The 22533-nt window shown below is 39.5% G+C and overlaps 1 long non-coding RNA gene across 3 annotated transcripts in view; it reads left to right on the top strand.

Moving 5' to 3' along the window:
* The first annotated feature begins 1644 nt into the window (after positions 1–1644).
* LOC112128558 (uncharacterized) overlaps positions 1645–22533 on the top strand; it is a 48816-nt gene continuing 27927 nt past the window's right edge. Inside the window, exons 1-4 of one of the 3 annotated variants that reach the window (XR_008512955.2) lie at positions 1645–1871; positions 2577–2673; positions 7804–7947; positions 15720–15744. This is a non-coding gene — a long non-coding RNA (uncharacterized LOC112128558). Of the gene's footprint in view, positions 1872–2576; positions 2853–7803; positions 7948–15719; positions 15745–22533 lie in introns of those variants that run through there. The other 2 variants (XR_010136711.1, XR_008512954.2) reach the window with 2 other exon arrangements.

Consider the following 22533-nt stretch of genomic DNA (forward strand, 5'->3'; position numbering starts at 1 on the left):
CTGCAGGTATTTCCCACCTTAAAGAATTTAAAAGGTGATCAAAAAAATCTAACACTGTCTACCCGCTTGGGACCCCTTCCACGCTGTGGAAGCTTTGTACTGCCCCTCTGCTCGATAAAGCCTACAGCTTTTTTTTCTCTCGGTCAGATCCGTGTCTCTCTCTCACCGCGGGCTGCCGCCACACCAAATCTTTGGCATGGCTAAGGCAAGAACCTTTAGCGATATAATACTGTCCTCATGATAATGAACGAGTTCTTGTGAGATCTGGTAGTTTAAAAGCGTGCAGCATCTCCCCACCCACTCCCTTCTTTCTGCTTTCACAATGTGATATGCCTGCCCCCTCCTTTGCCTTCTGCTATGATTGGAAGCTTCCTGAGGCCTTCAGGCATCTTTTCTTTATAATTTACCCAGTCGTAGGTATTTCTTTTCATTTATTTTTCTTTCTTTTTTTTTTTTTTGAGACAGAGTCTCACTCTGTCGCCCAGGCTGGAGTGCAGTGGCGCACTCTCGGCTCACTGCGATCTCCGCCTCATGAGTTCAAATGATTCTCCTGCCTCAGCCTCCTGAGTAGCTGGCGTTTCAGGCACCCGCTACCACGCCTGGCTAATTTTTGGCTTTTTAGTAGATAGGAGGTTTCACCTTGTTGGCCAGGCTGATCTCAAACTCCTGGCCTCAGGTGATCCACCCATCTCAGCCTCCCAGGCATGAGCCACCACACCCAGCAGGTATTTCCTTATAGCAATGCAAGAACAGATTAATGCACTCCCTCCCCCATGAAGACAATTGGGTAGTTATTTTTTGAACAAAATTATTCAAAGCATTCTCATCTTCTCATTGTAGCTTATCTACTACATTACGATTTCAAATTAAAAATTTAAAATAAATGACTATAAGACACCTATTTGTAAAATTTAGAAGTGTGGAAAAATGTAATTTTATTGATATCTGTCCTTTTATTTTAAAAAAGAGAATGAAATAATTTCTTTAATCACCAGTAGAGCCATATTTAGCAGATAAATGCCTGGAATGATCTGACTCAGACTTATGTCTCCATCATCTCCTTCACTGAGATTGTATGAAAAAATCTCTCATTTCCCTCCATGAAGCATGAATGGGCTCTTCAATCTAGTTTTCTTGTTCTCATTACACTCATCTTCAGCTTAATTTCCAATGGTTTTCTTTCTTTTTTTAAGCCCATGCAGTTAAAAATCATTAGTTTCAGTTGCAATACAATTTTAGGCAAGGGCTGATGATATCTGCACTGTAATGGATACCCTCTAAGATCAGCACTTTATATCTATCCCTAACAGGAAATTTTTTATCAGCAGCATTACTATCAGACTTAAGAGGATCAAAGCATATAAGACCTATTATCAGATAGATGCTACCTTATCCTTTACAGAAAAAAACTGCCACTGTAAGTGGTAAATAATCTTTTTCATCACTCTTTCTGGGCACTTGTTTTTATCACCCCCTTAGACTGAGATTATAGGCATGACTCTAGTTGCCAGTCTCGAAACAATCTTCTCTCATAGTCCCTCCATATACTACTCCCTACATTGTACATCATAACTATGGCCAATATAATTTACTCAAGAGCAAAATAAGAACAGAGAGATCAGAACTCTATTTATGATGTCAGATAGTGCGGGAGAGACCTTAGCTCCACCCGTCATGTCTCCCAGTTCCTCTGATTTCAGCCTCAGCTGATGGACAGTGCCACACAAGTTCTGATTGACAGTTACTCACCTCAAGCATACTCCATACATCTTTCTACTTTCTGCCAAGAACATTCTCCAACATTATGAAGTCCATGTGCCCTATATGCAAGTAAAGCCAGAAGTAAAGCTCCTATTGGGAAACAGAAGCCAGTGAGTAAATGCCCCTGCCTCCTGACCTCAGGGTGATAATTTTGGAAATTCTAGTAGACATTCTGTCACTTCTCAACAGGACCTAGTAGAATCAAGTGAATGTTGTGCACAGGCACAAACTCAATAATACATCTCCCTGTTAGCTGTTTTTTCCATCCCTGTCTCACCTCGGCCACCCTTTCACCCCTACTTTCACATCAACTCCAATGTAAACTACTCACACCTAGGCCTTTGTCTCAAGGGAACGCAAACTAAGACAGGTTACTTTGATAACAACTTGCTATTCCTTTAGAACAGGGATCAGCAATTTTTTTCTCTAAAGGGGCAGATTGCAAATGTTTGTGTTTCATATGGTCTTTGTGGCCGCTACTCAATTAGGTGTTGTTATGGCTGTTAGGGTGAAAACAGCCATAAACAAAGCACAATGAATGCGTGTGACTGTGTTCTAATTAAAATATATTTATGAAAACTCGTGGTGGACCGCATGCTGTCTGTGGGCCATAGATTGCTAATCTCTATGAAACTTATTTCTGTAATGCATTAGAATATGCTTAGTTTCCCCTGGGCTTCAGTATCCTAGTGATAATAATTGGTGAAACTAACAATTGCATTTTATTAAAATGATTACATATGAGGCATTATTTCTAGCAGGTGTTTTACATATATTATCATGTTTGACTCCACGTTTTTATATTATTTATGCAGAAACTGAAGCTCGGAAATGTGTGCTTATCATTCATGTTGTTCACCAAAGAGCTGCTGTTTTATGTGGACTTACGTCTTCATCGTCTCCTTCACTGAGGTTGTATGAAAAAAATCTCTTGTTTCCCTCCATGAAGCATGAATGGGCTCTTCAATCTTAAACAATCTGTCCATCAGCTGAGGCTGAAATCAGAGGAATTGGGAGACATGATGCATGGAGCTAAGGTCTCTCCTGCACTATCTGACATTATAAATAGATCTCTGTTCGCTCTGTTCTTATTTTGCTCTTGAGTAAATTCTATTGGCAATAGTTATGATACACAATGTGAGAAGTAGGATATTGAAGCGATGAGAAAAGATAGTTTCAATTGTTTTTTAGCCTCATTACACTCATCTCCAGCTTAATTTCCAATGGTTTTATTTCCTTTTAAAAGTCCTTGCAGTTAAAAATCATTAGTTTCAGTTGCAATACAAATTTAGGCAAGGGCTGATGATATTTGCACTGTAATGGATACCCTCTAAGATCAGCACTTCTAAGTACATAATTATGTACTTGCCTTCTAAGTACATAATCAAACTGTACTGCCTCTCTCTGGTGGGGTGAGGCCACCTAATAACTTCTAGGCAATGTGTTATAAGCTTTAATTGATACCAAATGATGCTCCAGAACTCTTTTCTTTTGTTCCATTGTTGACAAATTCCAGATAGTGGGTTTCAGATTGAGGCAAACAGAAGGCAGCAAATGCCAGTGGCAAGTAACCTGAGAGAAAAATACATCTGATATTTGGAAATTATTTTTTACCAGTGAATAACTTAGCCATCCTGACAAATATGAAAGCTAAATAACTTGACCATTAACATAGCTAATAAGTGGCATAGATCAAATTTGAATACAGATCTTCAAACCCCAATGTCTGACCTCTTTCCACTGTACCTGCCTTACTATATGTTAGTCTTTTCTGCGTATTAAAAACAGAAAAAAAAACAATATTTTACGGTAAATTCTCCCTGTCAAGGGATGCCACTGTCTGAAGGGCCAAAGGTCTCCTGTCTTAACTGTGTTGAAAACCCAAGAAATAGGGATAATCTGGAAAAGGTGAGCAAAAAAGAACACTGGTTCTTGAAAAATTGTCAAGCACATAGTATTTATATTCGCTGGCCTCCCATCTTTTTCCTACTCTAAGCCACAGTTTCTATCATAGAAAGACTCTGGGACATCTGTCAAGGCATAGTGATTTACTCTTCTCTGGTAATTACCTCCCATTTCTCTAAAATGGGAATGAGAACTCCCCATTAGTTAAAAATAATAATAATAATAAAAATAACTGGTCTCAATAACCATCATGAAAATAATTTGTTAAAATAATCCAGTCTTAAGTATCCTACAGGAAGACCATTAATAATAAATACATTTCTGATGGTAGAATCTGAATATAGGCCAGGATAGTTTTGTCAGCTACCTCTCCAGTTCTTTTCTAATTATTCCCACCTTCTCTCTCAAATCAGAACAGCTCAAGCACAGAATATATATGACTCAACCCCAGGATCAGAAAATAGATATTTCCTTAATGCAAACAGAAATCAATGAGTAAAATATTTGAACTGTATTATCGTAACTAATCTATTAGTTAGGACAAAAGAGGATAATTAATTTAGTGTCTTTGTTTTTAAAATACGGTCACTTTTCTTAGGTTTATTTTTGTAAAAATGTATGCCAATCACAAAATATTCTTGCTTCTCTCAAAATGATAAAGATAATTTATTCAAATTAAACAAATATCTCACTTTTTTCTCATAGAGGGCAGTAAATTGTACTCTATAGTACTGTCAGTAGCGAGTAACATGATTCTACAAATCTGTAGACTGGTTGACTTTGCATTATTTGCTATATAGATAGAACATAAAATGTTAGTTTTAAAAAGAAAAAAAGATGAACAGCTATTTAAGAAATAAATCATTTACTCTTTAAACCCATAAACAGAAAGTAAATATAATATGTGGTTTGCACCAAAACTTCCTTAAATTCAGGTGGCTAAACTGAATTAATATTCTATGTTGCCTAGGAGTTGCAGCTGACTGCCTCAGAAAATATATGGACATATAGTGATATATCTCCTGGGCTGTTATGTAAAATAAAATTGAATATATCAGACATTGTTGATTGCCTAAATATTTACAGCTTGAGAAATTTTAAGATCAATAACTTTTTTCAAAAACGTTGAGGTTTGAAATGAATTTATTTTAAAATAATTAGAATTAGGAGGCCAATCATGATTTGCATTATCTAGTCCTGTATTGAATCGTATCATTTTTATTGTCATATGCTTTTTTGTCCTATTTTTAAAATTTAGTCTACCTAACATTTGCAAAATATTTTTAAATAGAAGTTTTTCTGAAGAGATTTCATGCACATAATAAATGTCTGCATTAACATATGTGTTCATTACAAGAATATTTTTTCATATTGTAAAAATCTGTGAGTATCTAAGTTTTTACTTAAATCTTGGAACATTCATGACAAGACATATGTTGATTGTTTAACGTTAAATGTTCAGCAGGAATTAATTTTATAGTATTACAAATGGTTAAAAATGACACATTATACTACAAAACTAGAATTTCTGATTTATAAACTCATTTTTATATTCACAATTTAGAGAAAATTGTGGACACATTAAACTGCTTACATAAGCTTTTACGGAAGTAACTAAAAAATGAAAAGCAAATTTTGCAGCGCCATTTGGCTGGCTAATTTATCTAAAATACGATAACTGTAAAACCAGGTAGAAGGTCATAATTATAATTTTTTTCTCAGTGAAATCTGTGATAGATCTCTCCACATTTAAAGAATTCAGCACTTTTGTCCATTCTTACAAGGTTAAAAAGAAAATATCCAAGAAACACAAACTACAATTGCAATTTCTTAATAAGACTGTATGTAGGACACATGTATGTTAATGTGTTATATAATGTTAAGGAAGAGCGAGAATAATTCCTTTTTTATTCTAAACATCCAGAAGAGTAGTCCTATTAATTCAAGGTCTCTTACCCTTCCAAAGGAAATCATCTAAAATTTTATGTGACCATTTAAATGATTGCTTCGGGAAATTTATATGGTAGTCATGGGAACAAGTAAAGAAGTCAAGGCAACGTTGATCATTTTAATGGTGTGCAAGTGATCCATCCAATTTGTAAATACCTTAGACCGCTCTCCAGGCCATGAATGATCAGAAAAGGCATTTATGCAAAATTAATGAAGTAAAATATATGCTCATTAATAGCTAGAGTCTTCTAAGGTTTTTTAATTGGTCAGGTTCATTGTAATACTCCATCCAAGCTTTTAAAAGAAAAAAACACCTTAGCTGGGTTAGTGCATACTTTTGAAGAAAACATATTTTCTTTTTGATAATTCAAAACTAATTATTTTGCGATTTTCTTTTTAAAAATACTGACTATTTCTATTAATAGCACTTCTTTACAAAATATACCTCCCTGGTTCCATCAACATTTGTCTGCTTAGAACAAGTAATGATATAAGTATGGTGTTCCTGTATCTTGGCAGCCCTCTCTTAGAGATTAACTGCATAAAGTACAAACAGGGCAAACTGGACCTAGACCCATTATTTTGACCCCCCTCTCTCCAAACCTGGCACTTGGATGAGACAGGTAAGAGGAGAACTAAGTTGTGAATGCTGGAAAGAATCCCATGCTACAGACAAAATGTACTGATGGCATCTGGGTGATAAATAAATATCACAAACACCCAGCACTTTGGGAGGCTGAGGTGGGAGGATCTCTTAAGGCCAGGAGTTTAAGACCAGCCTGGGCAAAATAGCAAGACTGTGTTTCTACACACACAAAAAATAAATAAATAAATAAAAGAAAAAAATTAAGCAAACAAACAAAAACGAGCTAGGCGTGATGACATGGACCTATAACCCTAGCTACTTGGGAGGCTAACATAGGAGGATCACTTGAGCCCAGGAGTTCAAGGTTATAGTTCAAGTAAGATATAACTGTGCCACTGCACTCCAGCCTGGGCAACAGAGCGAGATCCTGTCTCTAATAAATAAACAAATAAATAAATAAAATGAACAGTGATAGTTCATGAAAACAGTCTGTCAGAGGTGGTCTGACATGCACCACATCTCAGAGTTTCTGAAAACGTGACGAAGAAGAGCTCGATCTCTTCAGAAACCAAGGCCAACAAGCAGGAGAAATCAAGGAAGTCTGAGAGCAAGTAACTCATCCTGAATTTCAACACAGAGACTAATCACAGAGACAAAACAGAGACTCATCTCTGACGGGATAATGGAATTGCGTTATGGAGGGAACAATGGATTAGATAGATTAAAATGCAGGAAGACAGGGTAGAGGGAACAAAGTAAAACCCTAGGTACTAGAAATGAGATACTAGATTGAGAAGTTTGGTCTTTTTACTAAATAGTTGATTGGTAATTCGTGATTAATTTATGATGACTATGGTAAAAATCTACGAAGGACATGATATAGTAACATTTTCTTTGGAACTGAGACAACCTTGATCCCGAAACTACAGGTCAAATTGCCTGTGCCCCGGGAAGAGGAGCCTACAGAGAGGACAGGTAGGCAATGTCAGTGGCTGACTTGTAAAAGCCTCAGTGTGGCTGCTTTATATTTTACTCCAGCTAAAACCCAAACCTATTTCCTCATATGTGCCATGAAGAGCACTCGTTCCACTCTGGTTTATAGGGAAGATTAAATGGACTTGTGTAATTAAAGTTCCTGGCCCAGAGTAGAGACACAGTAAATGCTAATACCACTCTCATTGTTATGGTCATGATCTGGATTTTCCAGACTGGTTTCACATCAAAAGTTCTAAAGTCAGGTTTCTCTCTATACTCTTTTCTACTCAATTCCCACCCCAGGCAATCAAGAATTACTTTTTAGTGGAAACAAGAAGTAACAACAACTACCTCTATAAAAAAACACAAAAGCATGGGCCTGGTGTGGTGGCTTCTACTTGTAATCCCAGTACTTTGGGAGGTTGAGGTGGGAGGACGGCTTCAGAAAAGGAGCTCAAGACTAGCCTAGGCCGGAAAGCAAGACCCCATCTCAACAAATATATATATGTATTTGTATGTGTGTGTTTATTGAAAAAACACTTATGTATCCTTTGGAGACATACTGAGGCACAAAGCACTTTGAATCCTGTACACTTTGTTTCTGTCCTTTACAATTCCCCTTACAGGCTGACCCAGGGAAAGCTGAGGGGTGGAGAGATCTCATAATGCGGAACACTCATTGGCTGTGTTGCAGCTCTTCCTCATCCCCTTCCTATAAAGAGGTGACCATTGTGGAAGCATGCCAATGACCTCCAGATCTCTGTGGCCAGGTTAGTCATGGATTTAGCAGTACTGAGCTATTTTGATGGCGTAGTTAGCAATAGGCCAAAACCAGAGGATGTGGGCTCCTGTGGTTTGCAGCAAGAGCCTCTGGGAATCTGTTGGAAAAAAGCTGAGTGTTGGGAAGAAAGCTGAGGCAGGGTTTGCATAATGTCCTCTGGAATGTGTCTAGACTTGCTGGCTCCTTGCTTCTAGCCCTTCTAGGCTCCTAGATCGATTGTATTCCCATTATCTCAAGTAGCAGAACATGTTCCATATAAATGCTAAACCATCACAGCTGTAGATCATGTGCCTGTCATTTTGACCCCCACATTCTCACCACCTGTTTCTCTGTTGGATTACCAATAAATAATGTGGGCTCCCAGAGCTCGGGGCCTTCGCAGCCTCCACAATCGTGATGGCCTCCTGGTCCCACTTTACTTCTCCAACTGTCTTTTTCTCAATCCTTTGATTCTGCTGGACTTTGTTACCCCCACGACCTGGTGTTGGATCTGATCACCCCAACATTCCTGGCTGCCTGATGTGGGGCAACAAAGACCCCGGTGAAGGAACGCTAGAGCGTGTGAAAGTGGAGGATGCATTGTCAAAGGACACCCAAGGACGTCTAAAAGAAACTCAGCAGGAAAGCTGAGCACTCGGAAGAACCAGGGTAACAATGAGACAAAGTGAAAGCAGACTTTCCGCTTATTTAAATTTCTTAAGGCATTTATTACGAAAAGGGGGAGTGAAAGTTAGTACTCAGAATTTGTTATCACTCACTCTTTAGTGCAGTAAAGCAGTTTTGCCCATGGTTCCCAGAACAAGGGACTATGGAGTTGGATGCATGTGAGAGAATTAGAGGAGGTTTTTAAAAAAGTGTATAAAGATGGAGCAAAAATTCCAGTCTGTTTGTTCACTGTGGGCGCTAATAAAAGCAGCTCTTGAGCCATTTCAAACAGATGATGAGGCAGATTCAGATGAGGAAGAGGAGGACGAGTGTAAAAATCTAACTTCAGATTCTGAATGTGAGGAACAGGAAACGGAGGAAATTTAAAGAAACGATATGTTTTACTAGCCCATCGGCTCCACCTGCTGAATTAAGTGAAAGGCCACCTCCTCTCTCCCCTTAATGGGCGAGAAGATGAATTAGCTACAAAACTTACTGCTCCTGTAGTTGCAACATTAAAACCTGGAGCAATTGGTAGTGCTACACAAAATTCTATTCAAAAGGCTAGAGCCAAGGGAGACCTTGAAGCATGGTAATTCCCCGTAACTATAAGATGCTCTTTTAAGATGCTCTGCTCCCCAATTTCTATCCAGCTTACCACCCCTGCAATACAATCTTCAAGCCTTGGCTCCTTGGTCAGGGCCTTAGAACTGATAACCTAGTACTTTAACAGCTGGAACTGGGTCTACAACAACGTAATAGATCAGGATGAAAACAAATTCAGTAAATTAAAGGGAGGCACATATTCCTATAGTGGCAAATGGGGGCAACGAACAAACATCCTTCCGCTTTGTTTCCAAAACCCATCTAAAAAGGAGAAAGAGATATATACAAGTAAAGAAAAAAGAGTGTACCCTATTCCTTTAAAAGCCAGGGTAAATTTACAACCTATAATTGATAATTGGAGGTCTTCTCCATGACCCTATAACACTCCAATACTACCTTGTTGTCAGTGTAAACAAGGGCGTAGCCTGAAAGCACTGAGACCACTGACAACCAGTAGCCTTCCTATCAAAAACCCTTAACCCAGGGATGGCCCAAATGCATTCCATCGGTAGCGGCAACTGCTTTGCTAACAGAAGAAAGTAGAAAAATAACCTTTACAGGAAACCTCATTGTGAGCACACCTCACCAGTTAAGAGCTAGCCTAAGTAAAAAAAGCAAAAAGGTAGCTTATAAACTCAAAGTATGGGGCTATTCTGTTAGAAAAAGGTGATTTAACATTAACCACCGAAAATTCCCTTAACCCAGCAGGTTTCCTAGTGAAGGATTTAAATCTTAATTACCATACAAAGGTCCAACCAGACCTAGGAGAAACTCCCTTCAGGATAGATGGTTCTTCCTGGGTGACTGAGGGGAAAAAAAACCACACACACACAGACACAATGGGTATTCAGTAATTGATAGGGAAACTCTTGTAGAAGCAGAGTTAGGAAAATTGCCTAATAATTGATCTGCTCAAGTGCGAGCTGTTTGCACTCAGCTAAGCCTTAAAGTACTAAAATCAAAAAACTCTATCTCAATCCTGACCCAAAAGGTTACCTACACCCTCTCTGAAACAAATTTGCATAAGAACTGTTTATGGGAGTGCATCTTGAAGGGGCAGCTGGGTTGCTGTGAAATACTCAGGAACCCAGCCCAGCTCTAGGACTCACCCCTGAGCACAAAGGCAATGTTGGGCATGCTGGTAAAGGACCACTAGAATCCAGCAGCCCGGACCCCTTTCTTTGTGGTCAAGAAAGGTGGGAAAACAGGTGCAGGACTTCTACATCGGTGAGCGTAACTAACCCGATAAGCAGAGGTCCATGGGTGGTTATGCACCCTGGAAAGGAATAAGCATTAGGACCATAGAGGACGCTCTAGGACTAATGCTCATTGGAAAATGACCAGGGGTACTGGCATCCCTATTTTCTTTTTTTCAAATGGGAAATGATACCCCCCAAGGCAAAAACGCCCTTAAGATGTACTCTGGAGAATTCGACCCAGTCAGAGTGTGTGTACCTTTTTCTCTCTCAGACTTGAAGCAAATTAAAATAGACCTAGGTAAATTCTCAGATAACCCTGATGGCTATATATGGATGTTTTACAAGGGTTAAGACAATCCTTTGATCTGACATGGAGAGATATAATGTTACTGCTAAATCAGACACTAACCCCAAATGAGAGAAGTGCCACCATAACTGCAGCCCGAGAGTTTGGTGATCCCTGGTGTCTCAGTCAAGTCAATGATAGGATGACAACAGAGCAAAGAGAACGATTCCCCACAGGCCAGCAGGCAGTTCCCAGTATAGACCCTCACTGGGACACAGAGTCAGAACATGGAGATGGGTGCCACAGACATTTGCTAACTGGCATGCTAGAAGGACTAAGGAAAACTAAGAAGAAGCCTATGAATTATTCAACGATGTCCAGTATAACACAGGGAAAGGAAGAAAATACTACTGCCTTTCTGGAGAGACTAAGGCAGGCATTGAGGAAGCATAACTCTCTGTCACCTGACTCTATTGAAGGCCAACTAATCTTAAAGGATAAGTTTATCACTCTGTCAGCTGCAGACATTAGAAAAAACTTCAGAAGTCCGCCTTAGGCCAGGAACAAAACTTAAAAACCCTATTGAACTTGGCAACCTCAGTTTTTTATAACAAAGATTAGGAGGAGCAGGCGGAATGGGACAAACGGGATTAAAAAAAAAAAAGTCCACTGCTTTAGTCATGGCCCTCAGGCAAGCGGACTTTGGAGGCTCTGGAAACGGGAAAGCCTGGGCAAATTGAATGCTTAATAAGGCTTGCTTCCAGTAAGGTCTACAAGGACAATTTAAAAAAGATTGTCCGAATAGAAATAAGCCGCCCCCTCATCCATGCCCCTTATGTCAAGGGAATCACTGGAAGGCCTAGTGCTCCAGGGGACGAAGGTCCTCTGAGTCAGAAGCTGATCCAGCAGCAGGACTGAGGGTGCCCAGGGCAAGCGCCAGCCCATGTCATCACCCTCACAGAGCCCCAGGTATGCTTGACAATTGAGGGCCAGGAGGTTATCTGTCTCCTGGACACTGGCATGGGCTTCTCAGTCTTACTGTGCAGTCCCGGGCAACTGTCTTCCAGATGTGTCACTATCCGAGGGGTCCTAGGACAGGCAGTCACTGGATACTTCTCCCAGCCACTAAGTTGTGACTGGGGAACTTTATTCTTTTCACATGCCTTTCTAATTATGACTGAAAGCCCCACTCCTTTGTTAGGGAGAGACATCCTAGCAAAAGCAGGGGCCATTATACACTAGAATTAGGAGAAAGTAAAAGGGTAAATATATACAGACTCTAAGTATGCCTACCTAGTCCTCCATGCCCACGCAGCAATATGGAGAGAAAGGGAATTCCTAACTTCCGTGGGAACACCTATCAAACATCAGGAAGCCATTAGACCCCCAAATTCTCCTTACCTCTGAATCTACTTCCTCCAATCCCTGCCTAAAGATAATTTTATAGGGAAGAGGATTTGCTTGTGTCTCTCCAGGTGACAATTAGGCACCCATGTGGGTGCCCACCAAACATCTGAAGATATGTCATGAGCCACAGCATCTAGTGGACCCACCTGTACAGTGCAAATTGAAGGTTTAAGGATTGCTTTTAAGCCTCGATTTGCTTTCTCTGTGCCTTCTGTTAGAAGGGGCCTGCTTCTAGTTATCAACAGTAAGTTTTACCCCTCGGTAATTAAACGAGGCAGAAGCTGAGTTACAAATGCTTCAGCAATGGCCTGCCTCCCGGCTACAGCCACAAAAGTTTTTGCTTCTGTTTCAGTGGGTTTACTAAGGTGAGGGTGAGGGTATGCTTGTGTTTTTGCAGGAGATGAACGAACCGTGTGGATGCCCTCAAGATGTGTATGACCATGGAATGGGAGACTGGAGGGACCCATGGATCCCAACCACGGACCGGGTTCCCCTAGTACGAGCCATGAGCCAGTTGACTCTGAATGTGAAGACGGAACGAGGACCGACTGGAGTCACGATGCTTGATGGACCAGTGCTTTCTGACTCGGCTCCTCTCTACCCTGAATACAAGAGAACTTAATAGTTAGGCAGGAATATCATCGCCCCTATTCAGCATGAAGAAGTTACAGAAGACGGACCTTCATCCTTCGGCAACCCCTAGGATTAAGGGTCCTCTTGTAAAAAGGAAAAGGGAAATATGTGGGAAGCATTCAAACCAGAGTGACTCCAGTTTGAATAAGGGCTAAGAAAAATGAAGCTGGATCACCAACTGGCAATTAAGGGCCGCACAGCCTACAATCACCTTGCTCAATTAAAAGAGGCCACCTTTTATGCTAGTAATAATGATAGCTAATAATAATGATACCTTCTCTTTTACAAAAAAGAGAAGGGGGGCGTGTTGGGAAAAAGCTGAGTGTTGGGAAGAAAGCTGAGGCAGGGCTTGCACAACATCCTCTGGAATATGTCCAGACTTGCTGGCTCCTTGCTTCTAGCCCTCCTAGGCTCTAGATTGATTGTATTCCCATTATCTCAAGCAGCAGAACATGTTCCATATAAATGCTAACCCATCACAGCTGTAGATCATGCAACTGTCATTTTGAACCCCACATTCTCACCACCTGTTTCTCTGTTGGATTACCAATAAATAGTGTGGGCTCCCAGAGCTTGGGGCCTTTGCAGCCTCCACAATCACGATGGCCTCCTGGTCCCACTTCTCAAACTGTCTTTTTCTCAGTCCTTTGATTCCACCAGACTTCATTGCCCCCATGACCTGGTGTTGGGTCTGATCACACCAACAGGAATCCACTGGAAGCCTGGCTTGATGTTTCCTTCGAAGGGTAACTTTATGTCTTGGAAGATGTAATTTCCACATGGTGATACTGTGTGGGGCAGAGACATTTCTTCTCAACTGCAACAATTTGAAGCTCTAATTCAGAAGCGGACACTCTGTTCTTTATTGGATTTCAGACTCTCAGGAATCTCTGTTTATAGCTGCAACCTGGAGATTCCCCCCATCTCTCCACTCCAACACAAAGTTCTAGTCTCAGAAAAGCCTAAATAAATAATTAAGGAAAAGTTGAAGTGTAGCCTCTCAGCTGTTTGTTTTTCTTCCAGCATTTCTCTGTGATAGATTTTTAGAAACCAAACAAATACAAAAAAAACCACCCACAGTATTTTTCATTCACTCCAATCAAGGGATGGAGCCTACTTCTCTGCCGTTGGAATCTAGGCATGGCCATGTGACTTACTATGGTTAGTGAGGCCTAAACAAATACAGTTCAAGCAGAGTGTGGCCAGTGTTTGCACCTTGGAGCTCACTTTCTTTGCTGCTGGGAATTCTTTTGTCACCCTGTGAATTGGCCCAGGCTGGCCTCCTGGAGTATGACAGACCAGGTAAGCAAGGCATGCGAAGTCTGCCGAACCAGCTAAGGCCACAGACACATGAATGGGGCCCTCCTAAACGATCCAGTCTTACCAAGCTGGCTCATATCAGAACTGCCCAGCTGACCTACAGAATTACTGGGGAAAAGCTGTTTTAGTTCACCAACATTTGAAGTGGTTTGTTATGCAGCAAGAGCAAACCAAAATATTTTATTTAGTTCTCATATAATATAGAGCTGCAGAATAAAATACTGTTTAATAGGGGTTACTTACATGAGTAAGTACTTTAAAAGCAACACGGCTTAATGTTTTGTCATTTTCTCAGGAAAAAAAAATTATGCAAATTTAATAGATGTTGTCCTGGCGAGTAAGTAAAGCAGGTGATGGATTATGTGGCAGCACATATTCACCTATGAATACACTTGATTATGTATATTAAATAGTAACTATTTCTTACATTTATTGGTATCAGTTTCAGAATAAAGAATGGGATGAGGGCTGATTGTTATTTGTTTGTTTTCAACTTACTTATCTTGGAAAATACTACCCAAGAAAACACACTTTCCTTGAAATAGGAAAGAGCATTCCACTGGATTTTACTCCTGTTTCCATAGACACAATCACTTGGGTTATGATGTGTCCAACAGGGATTCTATGCAGGAACAGCTTTTCTTATGCTTTACTTTAGCAACATGGGTCAGTGACTCACAGAAGAAATGTGGTTTCCTTCTGAGGAGGAGAAAGAATCAGGGTTCCAGACTGGATGGTATGTCTAGTAGATATGCAGGTGGATTTTACTGTTCAAAATTAAAGCATTGGGTCAGTGTTCAAAGGATTGGCATTGGGTTATTTATGGCTCGCCTCACTGATACTAAGCACACCCTTGCCTTTGTGATCATACTTGCTGAGTTATTGCCATGAGGTTGTGTGAGCTTGGCACACCAAACTGCTTGACTCTCTAATATGCTACAAAAACTTATAGCCACATGGCAGCAGGTGCACTTCCCTTTACATTATCCAAGAGATATGGACCAAAATTAGAAAATTGAGACATTTGGGGTTTTTTTCCCCTAGAACAGGGATTTATTTAGAAACTCTAATCTGAAGACACTCACTTTTGAAATGCTGAGGAAATTGCAAACAATTTATCACACAGAAATATTTGGAAGCATCCACATCATTAAAAGTGTCCCTTTCTAGTTTATAACTGAAAATCAAATAATGATCAACAACAGTATTGAGTTCTTCCTAGGCAATCTTCTTTTGAATCGCTAATGCATTAAAGAACCATTTAAACTGATAAGGTCCATAATTTTCATGGTCTCAGATCTTCAAGGAGAAAATATGATTATTTTAAAAAATGTTCTAATATGGTAATGGACTAATGTCACTTAAAGAAACAATATCGAAAAATCTGTATGAATCGACTAACATGCAAGATTGGGAAATTTTTAAACTTGTACTTTTTTGTGTAAAATATGTATAAATATGTATACATAACGTATGTACAGTGTGTATTTCTAATCTTTGGGCATCATTAGTTAATTTCAGAGTGAGGAATTTTGGAGACAGAGTATTGTCATTTCTTGTCTGTTTATTAGGTTATTTTTCTTGAGAAATACTATACAGGATAAACCTTTCTTCCTAGAAATAAGGAAAAAAAAACAACTGACTGGATTTTCCTTGTTTCTACAGATGCAAGAGCCAAATGACTTTTGAGGTAAGATACAAACACTTGTTTTTATTTTTTTAAATTGTATTTTAAATTCAGCTGGGTACATGTATTTATTTGCTACATGGGTATTACATACATCATGCTGGGGATTGGGCTTCTAGTATACCCATCACCCAAATACTGATTGCACCTCACTATTACTGGATTGCTATCAATCTGTTTTCTTAGGTCTAATAGTATTTGTTTTATGGATCTAGGTGCTCTGGTGTTTGGTGCATATATATTTAAGATAGCTAAATCTTGTTGTATTGAACCTTTATCATTATATAATGCTTTTCTTTGTCCTTGTACTGTTGTTAGTTTGAAGTCTGTTTTATCTGATACGTGAATGGCTCCTCCTGCTCACTTTTGTTTTTTATTTGCATCATACATCTTTTTCTATCCTTTTTCTTTGAGTCTCCATGTATCTTTAGCCAGTGCATGCATCTCTTGCAGATAGCAGATGGTTTGGTCTTTTCTTTTTAATCCAATTTGCTACTTTATCTTTTAAACAGGGCATTTAGGCCCTTTATATTCAAGGTTAATATTGATATGTGAGGTTCTGTTACTGTCTTAGTGTTATTAGCTAGTTGTTCTGTAGTTTTGATTGTGTTTGGAGTTTTTCATTGCTTTATAGCATCTCTGACCTTCGTATTTTTAGTAGAGATGGGGATTCACCATGTTGGCCAGACTGGTCTCAAACTCCTGACCTCAAATGATCTGCCTGCCCTTCAACCTCCCAAAGTGATGGGATTACAGGCATGAGCCACCACACCTGGCCATCATATGTATGCTTTTCTGATGGTAAAAATTTTCCTTTTGTTTCCATATTTAGAACTCCTTTGATCATTTCTTATAGGTTCAGTCTACTGGTGACAAATTCTCTCAGCATTTCCTTGTCTGAGAAAGACTATTTCTCCTTCATTTATGAAGCTTACTTTGGCAGGAAATAACATTCTAAAATTTTGGCATGTTTTTTCTCTAAAGGGGCAAAAAGTAGGCCACCGATCTCTTCTGACTTGTAGGACTTCTGTGAAAAGTCTGCTGTTAGTCTGCTTGGTTTTCCTTTATAGGTGATTTGACTTTTTTCTCCAGCTGTCTTTAAGATTTTTTTCTTTAGCATTATTTTTGGGCCTCTCTAGCAAGATTAGGGAGATTTATCTAAATTATTCCCTCAAATAATTATTCTCTCAAATAGTTGTTTACTTTTACTTCTCTCTCAGGAATGCCAATAAGTCAAAGGTTTGGTCACTTTACATAATCCCATATTCCTTGAAGTCTTTGGCAAACACTTGTTTTTAAAAGGCAACAAAAATCTTCACTGTGACCTGCAGGAGGTATTCTTATCCTGTCATCTAGAAAAACAAATATGTACATTTGAATTCATTTTATTTTGTCTTGCCTTAATCTTTTTCCTTATCTTAAAATGTTGTTCACCCATTGCTTTCTCATCTACACCCTTCCTTTTATTCTATTGTGACCAATACTGGTGTCTTTGTGTAGCATGATTTTAAGCTTCCTCAAAGTTTAAAGATTTTCACTTAACATGGAAACATTTAAAACAATAATCCTTACTATTGACATTTTTCAGTGCAAACATAACTAACCTAACAATATCAATGACAAAATTTCTACCACTACTACTGACACTGTCCGTAGAATAAGAAGAAAAGCCACAGACTAGGGGAACATATCTGCACAAGACACGTCTGATAAAGGACTGTTCTCCAGAATATACAAAGAGATCTTAGAAGTCAACAATAAAAAGATAAACAACCTGATTTTTTAAATGAGCAAAAGGCCTGAACATATATGTCACCAAAGAAAATATACAGAAGGCAAATAAGCATCTGAAAGGATGCTCCACATCATGCATCATTAGGGAAATGCAAACGACAATGGGACAGGATACCACTACATGTCTGTTAGCGCGGCCAACATCCAAAACATTGACAACACCAATGCTGGGGAGGATGTGGAGCCATAAAAATTCTCATTTGTTGCTGGTAGAAATTGACATTAGTCAATCAACATCAGGAGAATGTTATTTTCTGGGAATTTAAGCTGAAGATAATTCCTAAAGGATAAGCCATATGAATATTTTAGAGCCCTAAATGTACTTTGCAACGTTCTTTATTATAAGAAAAACAAAATCCTAAACATCCAAAAATTGGAAAATGTGATTAAGTCGATTTTGATATGTGACAGACTGGTATACAATGATTAAAATATAAATCTAAAAACGGTATATCATGTAGAATGTTTACAATATAAAGCTAAGATAAAATTCAGATTTCAATGCAGCATCTGCACGTTGTTTACATCTGTGTCAAATTATATGTGTATGTCTTCAAGAACTGGAAACAATCTGAAAAACATAAATCAGAACAGAATACTGAGATGTTGAGACATGAATTCTTTTAAAAGTTCCTTTATTATTGGGATGCTTACTATCAATGTTTAAAACTTGTATCTACTTTCCTTAATAAACTGATACTTTAATTGAGATAAAAGTAGCTGATAAAAATCTTAGTCCATAAGGTCCCATGATCAACAAATATAAATTTATTTTCCTGTATATAAAAATTAATTTCTTTTGGGGGCCCCATTCTCTTGAATCTCAATCAGTCCTGGGTGTCCCTTGTGATTTCTTGGAGGCACACCATTTTTTTAATCTTTGTGTTGTAGTCCTAGGTGATTATCTCCTCCTTCCTTATCCTGATCGATTGGATTCTTTGATCACCCGTTCTCTTAGAAATATTGGCACAACTTGGCCAGTGCGGTGGCTCACGCCTGTAATCCTAGCACTTTGGGAGGCCAAGGCAGGCGGATTACCTGAGCTCAGGAATTCAAGACAAGCCTGGGCAACATGGTGAAACCCTGCCTCTACTAAAATACAAAATATTAGCCTGGTGTGGTGGTGCACGCCTGTAGTCCCAGCTACTCAGGAGGCTGAGGCAGGAGAATCGCTTGAACCCAGGAGGCGGAAGTTGCAAGTTGCAGTGAGCCGAGATCGTGCCACTGCACTCCAGCCTGGGTGACAGAGCGAGACTCCAAGACTCCATCTCCCGCCACCATCCCCCGTCCCCCCCACCCAAGAAAAGAAATATTGAGACAACTCAGGCCTGGCATGGTGGCTCACGCCTGTAATCCCAGCACTTTGGGAGGCCGAGGTGGGCAAATCATGAGGTCAGGAGATTGTGACCATCCTGGCTAACCTGGTGAAACCCCGTCTCTACTAAAAATACAAAAAAATTAGCCGGGCGTGGTGGTGGGTGCCTGTAGTCCCAGCTACTCGGGAGGCTGAGGCAGGAGAATGGCGTGAACCCAGGAGGCAGAGCTTGCAGTGAGCCAAGATTGTGCCACTGCACTCCAGCCTGGCTGACAGAGTGAGAACCCGTTTTAAAAAAATATATATTGGCACAACCCGGATGGGCATGGTGGCTCACACCTGTAATTCCAACACTTTGGGAGGCAGAGGCAGGTGGATCACCTGAGGTCAGGGGTTCGAGACCAGCCTGGCCAACATGGTGAAATCCCATCTCTACTAAAAATACAAAAAATTAGCCCGGCGTGGTGGTGTTTGCCTGTAATCCCAGCTACTCTGGAGGCTGAGGCAGGAGAATCTCTTGAACCCGGGAGGCGGAGGTTGCAGTGAGCGGAGATAGCGCCATTGCATTCTAGCCTGGGTAACAAGAGCAACTCTGTCTAAAAAAAAAACAAAAACAAAAGGAAAAAGAAATATTGGCACAACTCTCAGAAACATGGGAACCCACATGTCTACACTCATCTGGGCTACAGTTTTAATTCTGGTTCCTTTCCCCTTTAGGCACATAGGATCATGCAGAGCTAAAAGGGGGCTGTCAAAACTCTGAAAAACTCTTTCTTATCTTCCTTAGTAGAAATCCCTAAACAATTCTTTTGCCAGTGGTTATACCTGCTGCCTAAAACTCTAAGGTCTTGATGCCGCACAACCAAGTTTTACTTTGAAAATGGTATGTGGTTCAGTTATCACCCAGATTCCCATCCTCACAGGAAATTTGATCATACTTTCTACCCCAGGCTTGTAGTAGGTAGCAAAATGGAGAGAGAGAATAAGTGTGAAGGAGAGAGAGAAAGGAAATGTAGCAAAATATTAAGAGTTGATGATCCTAAGTGAAGACTATACATTTATTAATTGTACAATTTTTCCAGCTTTTTTATTTTGTTGTTTTTCAAAATAAACTGTTGTGAAAGCAAGAATGAATGGAAGAGCTGAATTGGAAGTCAACAGTATAGACGTGTGTTGTATGGAATTTTGGTATGATAGAGGAGAGAATTAGGATCGTGAGTGGGACAGAAGGGAAGTGTATAATTTCTTGCGCCTTATGTTAAAAAAAAAAAATCTAGTCTGGGCTTGGTGGCTCATGCCAGTAATCCCAACACTTTGGGAGGCCGAGAGGGGGCAGATCACTTGAGGCCAGTAGTTTGGGACCAGCCTGGCCAACATGGAGAAACCCTGTCTCTACTAAAAATACGAAAATTAGCCAGGTGTGGTGGTGTACACCTGTAATCCGAGTTACTTGGGAGGCTGAGGCAGGAGAATCATTTGAATCCAGGAGATGGATTTTGCAGTGAGCTGAGATCATGCCACTGCACTCCAGCTTGTGTGACAAAGTGAGATCCTGTCTCAAAAACAAACAAACAAACAAACAAAAAACAGAAAACCAAGCAGGTTATTTATACACACATTTTATAACTTCAACTACATATTAATATTTGCAAACACTTGGAAAAATTTCTACCTCAGAAGTGGCTTTTGTTTTATTGTGTCCCCATAACTTTTTTCCTTTCATTTAAAAATATTATACCATGGTAATAAAGACAGAGTGGTACTGGCAAAAGTAAAGAAAAATAGATCAATGGAACATAATAGACAGCTAAGAGATAGACCCACATAATATATAGGTAACTGATATTTGACAAAGGGACAAAGGCAATATGGTGAAGAAAAATCTTTTCAACAGGTGATGATGGACCAATTGGACATCCATATGAAAAAGAATGGATCTAGAAACAGACCTTACACCCTTCACAAAAATGAACTCAAAATGGGTTATAGATTTAAAGGTGAAACACAAAACTAGAAGATAATGAGCAAAAAGCTGGATGGCCTCATTTATGGCATGATGTTTTAGATAAAACACCAAGTGCACAACCTGTAAAAAAAAAAAAAAATGATAAGCTGGACTTTATTCGAATTAAAAACTTCTTCTCTGTGAAAGACATTGTCAGTAGAATAAGAAGAAAAGCCACAGACTAGGGGAACATATCTGCACAAGACATGTCTGATAAAGGACTGTTCTCCAGAATATACAAAGAAATCTTAGAAGTCAACAATAAAAAAAAACCTGATTTTTTAAAGAGCAAAAGGCCTGAACATATATATAACCAAAGAAAATATACAGAAGGCAAATAAGCATCTGAAAGGATGCTCCACATCATGCATCATTAGGGAAATGCAAATGACAATGGGATAGGATACCACTACATGCCTGTTAGCGTGGCCAACATCCCAAACATTGACAACCCCAATGCTGGGGAGATTGTGGAGCCATAAAAATTCTCGTTTGTTGCTGTTAGAAATGCAAAATGGTACAGACACTTTGGAAGACAGTTTAGCAGTCTCTCACAAAACTAAACTTACTCTTATCATATGACACAGGAATCCTGCTCTTCAGTATGCACGCAAGTGAGCTGAAAAATTATGTCCACACAAAAACCTGCACAATTATGTTTCTAGCAGCTTTACTTATCGTTGTCAAAACAGGGAAGCAACCAAGATATCCTTTGATAAGGAGTGGATCAGTAAACTGTGGTACATCCAGACAATGGAATATTATTCAGTGTGAAAAAGAAATGAGCTATCAAGCCATGAATAGGCATGGAGGAAATAGAAATCCATATTACTGAGTGAAAGAAGCTAATTGGGAAAGGTATGATTCCAACTATGTGGCATTCGACGGGAAAAAAAAAAAAAAACACTATGAGGACAGTAAAAAGGTCAGTGGTTGCCAGGGGATAGAGGGAGGGAGGGATGATTAAATGGAACATAAAGTTTTTAGTATATTGAAACTATTCTATATGATACACAATGGTGGATATATGTCATTAGACATTTTCAAAGTCGATAAAATATACAATGCTAGTATTCTGAGAACCAAGCCGGTCCAGCCTCATTTTTCTCCAGGCCCAATGATGAGAAGCAGACAAACTAGGAAAGAAGGGAATTTATTGCTGTAACCGGATACAGGGAGAAGGCCAGAGATAAATAATTCCACCAGACCAACTCAAAGTGTTACAATTTTCGTACTGCTTATATAGGTTGGGGTTATGTGCCTACCTGCAGTATAGCATTCGCCTGTCTATAGGTAACTAATTTTGTTTTAACTAGCAGGTCGGAGGCCAAAAAATGGTTGCTAAGTCTGATTAAGCTGTGAAGGCCCCAGTACCTTCAAGGCCTGTCTACTGTGGTACCGGAGTGGTTATTTCTAATTCATCTTCTTTACAGCTTGGTCCGGAGAGCTGCCTTAGACTCACAATGAATCTATTCAAACAGCTGCCTCTGTTACCTTGACTCGTCTCAGATTTTTGTCAACCTGAGAAGGGTCCTGGCACTACGAATATAAGACTGTCTATTATTTTGGCTTGCTCCTGTTTAGGGAGAAGCCCATTCAAGGCTCCTACTGACTAAATATTTTATTTCTAGCTTTGATGTCTGGGCACTGATTTCCTAGGTTTAACTATTTGCTCGAT

This window comes from Pongo abelii, chromosome 14 (genome assembly GCF_028885655.2).
Source record: "Pongo abelii isolate AG06213 chromosome 14, NHGRI_mPonAbe1-v2.0_pri, whole genome shotgun sequence".
NCBI lineage: Eukaryota > Metazoa > Chordata > Mammalia > Primates > Hominidae > Pongo > Pongo abelii.